The sequence below is a fragment of the Bactrocera dorsalis genome, chromosome 2 (genome assembly GCF_023373825.1).
Source record: "Bactrocera dorsalis isolate Fly_Bdor chromosome 2, ASM2337382v1, whole genome shotgun sequence".
NCBI classification, from domain to species: Eukaryota; Metazoa; Arthropoda; class Insecta; order Diptera; family Tephritidae; genus Bactrocera; species Bactrocera dorsalis.
In genome coordinates, this window is record NC_064304.1 from 59,074,328 (window position 1) to 59,079,395 (window position 5,068).

Consider the following 5,068-nt stretch of genomic DNA (forward strand, 5'->3'; position numbering starts at 1 on the left):
ATATATACATACTTATTACAAAAAATTACCTACCGAAGTTATTTTTTACAACTTTGTTAAAGGCAGTGACGAAGAGGGGGACGATATCCTAATAAATTTTGCCATTGATGCAGCGCTTATTATAGCTAATCGAAGAGGTACCCATTTGGGTATACCAAAATATTCGCAATGGGTCAATAATGTTCTTCCCCGATTTGATAGTGGCCGCATGCGACAAAATTTGCGCATAGAAATCTTTGAGTTCAACTATATATTATCCTTAATCAAGCAAGACCCTGTTTTCCAAAACAAAAATTGTGTTCCACAATTACCAATCGATCTTCAACTAAAGATAGCACTTTTTTGTCTGGGATCAAGTGGAGAGATACTTCTCTCGCAAAAAACAGTATGCCATAAAAATGCAAGTAGTATGTGACTATTCACTAAGAATTAGACAAGCGACAATAGGATACCGAGGAAGCGTACATGATGCTAAATTTTTTTTCGAATCTGCAATAGCTAAGAACCCACAAAATTATTTTTGTCATCGGGAATGGATTGCTGGCGATTCGGCATATCCGCTAAGCCAACATCTTATTACACCTTTTCGACAAAACAGTACTGAGCAGTCAAAAGAAATGAGAGATACATTCAATCAATATTTCTCTAAATATAGAGTACGTGTAGAAAATTGTTTTTGGAAATTAAAAGAAAAATTTTGCATCTTAAAAGAACTACGGTTCAGATTAACGAACGAAACTAATTATAAAAATTGTTGTAGATGGATTTTGGCACGTTGTATCCTTAACAACATGTTGCCACAATTTAACTTAAACGAAAATTCTAGTTTAGAAAGCCAAGAAGAAACAGACTACCCACAAGAAATTTATGAACACGATGACCTAAGAAAAGCTCTATCACATTTTGTAAACAATAAAGATATAATTATTTAATTTTATGTAGTATATATGTAGTGCAGGTCGCCTCCACGCTGGTGCATCCTGGGTAACGCCAAATGGCCTGCGGCCTTCACGGCCTTACAACTCCCTTGACGACTTTTTCTGGCATCGAACTGGTTTTTAGAATAGGAAACTTATCTGGATCTGTAAGAACCCTGGGCTGGTGGTGGCGGCATTCAGGCACCTGAGTATGATGGGGTGACACCCATCAGAAATGGCTGTCGGGCTAATGTCGAAACTGCCTCCGTCCCGTTAAAACCTTGGCAGGCCTCAGAGTACGTCCCCCCTCGTCGTCATTAAGTTGGCGTGGTAGGTGTAAGTTGAGAGGACTCTTCTTTACGCTGGTCAGCTCTGAACGTATTGCCTCATAAGGGCGTACGTCAACTCTCGCCTTGGCCTCATCACTGAGACAACCTTCGGATCATTAAAGGCGACTACCTCTCCGGGGGTCGGAAAGCGGCTCTGAGTGGGGACCCTTATAGCATGGACACAACACCAACAAACACGGACGAGAAGGTGACGAAAGGAGGTGAAGGGGCGTCGAAATCGACACCCAGCTCTTTCCCAGGGGGGGCTGCTGCTCCCGGGACGAGGATATCGTCGCCAAGTAGAAAAGGTCAGGTATCTGAGCAGCATGTTAACACGCTGGAGTGGGCCAAGAAGGTGCTAAGGGAGAGCGAGACCGATGGGTCACGACTCGAAGCAAACAGACATGAACCAGCGGTTAAGCGGCAAAGGTCGCACGAGGGAGAAACCTCCCTTGGCAAAAAAAACCGAGAACGGGGCGGCGCCAACCTTCAGCGAGATTACTAAAGGTGCTGGTGCAAGAATACTTGACGTGCTCGACCGCTTCCTCAGGGTTGTCAAGGAAAACCCTGGGACACCCCCAAAATGCGTTAGTGGCGGTTGGCACCATGGGCTGCACAAGCTGACTCGATGCTCCGATGAAAGATCGGCCATCTTATACAAGAAGGCAGTCTCTCTGGTGGGGGAGGTTTGGAAGGGGGCCAGACTGGAGGCCGTGGACAAAGAGGATCTTCCTCTTCGCCCTAGGGCTCGCGTCTGGCTGCCGGCCGAACCGTCTACCGCGAAGGAGATAGAGGAAATCCTCAGGTACTGCAACCCCACACTCCCCGCGCATGACTGGAGGGTAATAAGGCTGGAGAGAACCGATGAACCATATCGGCAAGCGCTGATAATGCTTAACGCGGAGTCCATCGGTCCTCTCAGCAAAACCAAGGGAGCCATCAGCTATGGGTTCGAAATGGTGGTACTGAAGGTGCTCCCAACGGAGGCCAGGGCTGATGGCGCTCAAGCTGGGGAGAAGGGGTTAGCGATGGTCAAGCGACCAGGGAAAACGACCCAAACCTCTCGGACGTGGCGAGCACTGGAGGCGGATCGTCGATCAGCGACTCCGTTTTCAACCTCGAACAATTGTTTGAGGAAGTGAGGGTCGACCATGACCTAAGCACTGAACTGGCGCTTCTAGAGGATAGTCTGAAGGATGAGATTCCTCCAGATTAACCTCCATCACGCAAAGGCCGCAAAAGGGAGCCTGTATGCTGGTCAGAAACGAACTAACGGTATTCCTTTTACCTAATTTCAGCAACGCTGACGTAGTTACAGCAAAACTAGAGTGCGACACCGGGAATATCTGGTCGAAAGTGGACTTGCCATCAATCCAAATAAAACAGAAATGGTTTTATTTAGTAGAAGATACAAGATCCTGGAGGCGCCGTTACCCCTATTGGGAGGTATCCGCTTGCAACCGGCGGATACAGTGAAGTATTTAGAGCTCATCCTGGATAAGAAGCTTTCATGGAAGCCGAATATCGAGGAGAGAGCCAAAAAGGCATCGATTGCCTTATATTGCTGTAGAGGAGCTATTGGCAAGAGGTGGGGGCTCTCACCGACGGTGGTACTCTGGCTCTATGACACCATAGTCAAGCCCATAATGTTCTATGGAGTCTTCATGTGGTGGAGGGCTTTGCAGAAGACCACACTTGCAAAGAAACTTGAGAGCGTTCAACGAGCTGCGGTCATCAGCAAGTGCGCTGCATTAAGGTCCACCCCAACTATCGCACTTAATGCAATCCTGAACTGTCTACTGTCGGGAGCTCTCCATAAAATCCAGCTTCAGACTTCCCGACTATTGCAGCGTTTTCCAGGCTGAGGTTGCAGCCATCAAGGTAGCAGCAGACATGCTGCTCAAAAGAGTGTCTACCTTCAGAGAAGTGACCATTCACTCAGATAGCAGAGCGGCAATTCACAGTGCGTTCAAGGTTGGTCGAAGAATGTCTGGCATCGCTGCCTCTGGCGGCGAGAGCTTTTATTATAAGACGGGTGTGGGTGCCGGGCCACAGCGGAATCGTAGGTAACTGCAAGGCTGATGAGCTGGCAAGGAAAGGCAGCCTAGAATCGCTATCGGTAGAATGGGAACGGGTAGGTGCTCCTGCATCCTCCTGTTCTCTACTACTGGTTGGCTGGACCTCGCGACTGCTCGGTCAGCGATGGTCCAGCATTGGTACCTGTGCAGTCGCACAGGCCTTTTGGCCCAAGATAGATCGCAGAAGATCTAGTGATCTCTTTGCCCTCAGTAAGGCTAGCCTCTCATTAATGATGGAGCCCCTGACGGGCCACTGCCCTATTGGCATACATGCTGTAAGACTGGGAATCTTACCGGACGCCGCATGCAGAAGCTGCTTGGAAGAAGATGCAGTAGAAACTAGCCAGCACTTCCTTCTTTACTGCCCTGCTTTTGGGAGGTCAAGTCTTGGGGGCACATAGCTTCAGAATACCCGCCGACCTGGCGGGCATAGAAATTAAGCGCCTCTGCAAATTTTTATTGGATACTAAACGGTTTGCCGATATCTAAGTCCGAACACGGGAGTTCGTTTTTCAATGGCTTCACAAAGGACTACTTCTATTGGTCCATGTGCGATCTCTTGATCAGCCATCTAACCTAACCTAACCTAACCTAGTTTATATGTATAGTTTTATTTTTTAAATTTTAATTCCTCCATTGCTATTCGTTCCTTCATTTCAAGCTTTCTTAAAGCCAATTTTTCTTTTATTTCAATTTCTAGTATTCCAATTCTCTCTTCTCACTTACATTTTTCTTTTTCAAATAAAAATTTTTCGTATTGTAAATAAAATTCTTCTTCTTTTAAAGAGAGCTCCCTATCTTTCATTTTTGATTCTATCTCTAACTTTTCTTGCTTCACCTTAATTAAAGCTGTGTGCATAGTAAGCACATCGGCAAGACCTGTCCGCGAATAAATACCCTTCCGTTTTATTGTGTTGCATGTATATTCTGGACCGACTTCTTGAAAAGTATCTTCAGGTGTGGTAGCTACATTTGCAGTGGTCGTTGAACTGCTTCTGGCGGCGAAATCGTCTATCCAAAATGGAACTCTTTATAGCCAAATATATATTCCAAATCGTAGAAAAAAGGACAAGTTCGCAAAATTATACTTAAAAATATAATTTATTATAATTTTGTACCAAACAATTTATTTTCAAATTACTTTCTGTTGATTCGCCGTCTTGCATGGCACCTACTCCCGTCGAATTCTGCCACGCTCGTGCCTTTGCATAGCATTGGCGCAAGTGCCTTTAGCCTCACTAAGGACCAATCCAACCACAGATTTTGTGTCTCTAAAAATTTTTTATAATATACCTGTGCTGTCGGCTTTCCAATCGGGCGGTTGTCTCGCATGTATGCAATTAAATTTTGTTGCTCCTCATTGCTCCATTTCCTGTACGGTGCTTTGCGTAGACGTTTTGGTGTGGTCTAAAACATATATTTGGGATTATTTTATTTACATTTATACTTTTATTACATATTTTAATTTTACCTACAATTTTGCTTCCATCAGATTCCATTTTCAAACGTAAATAAAGTCAGCTGATCAGAGATGCCAGTTTGCCACAATTAATAAACAAGCTCAACACAATGGGAATAGTGGTGAAATTGTTTTTCACGTAAAACAAAATCAAAATAGATACCACGTGGGTAAATATGGGAATATTGCCACCTGGGAAATTTAACATGCTAGATAACATTTAACTGCGAACAGCATAAGTATGTACAACCACTCCTTTTCCCCAATTTTAAACTCCTTGTGATT

At 44.9% G+C, this 5,068-nt stretch overlaps 2 pseudogenes; one reads left to right on the plus strand and one right to left on the minus strand.

The window, feature by feature from the left end:
- Window positions 1–1,623: 1,623 nt before the first annotated feature.
- Window positions 1,624–2,462, plus strand: LOC125776120 (uncharacterized; annotated as a pseudogene).
- A 1,472-nt stretch (window positions 2,463–3,934) lies between these two features.
- Window positions 3,935–4,823, minus strand: LOC125776461 (uncharacterized; annotated as a pseudogene).
- Between the last annotated feature and the right edge of the window lie 245 nt (window positions 4,824–5,068).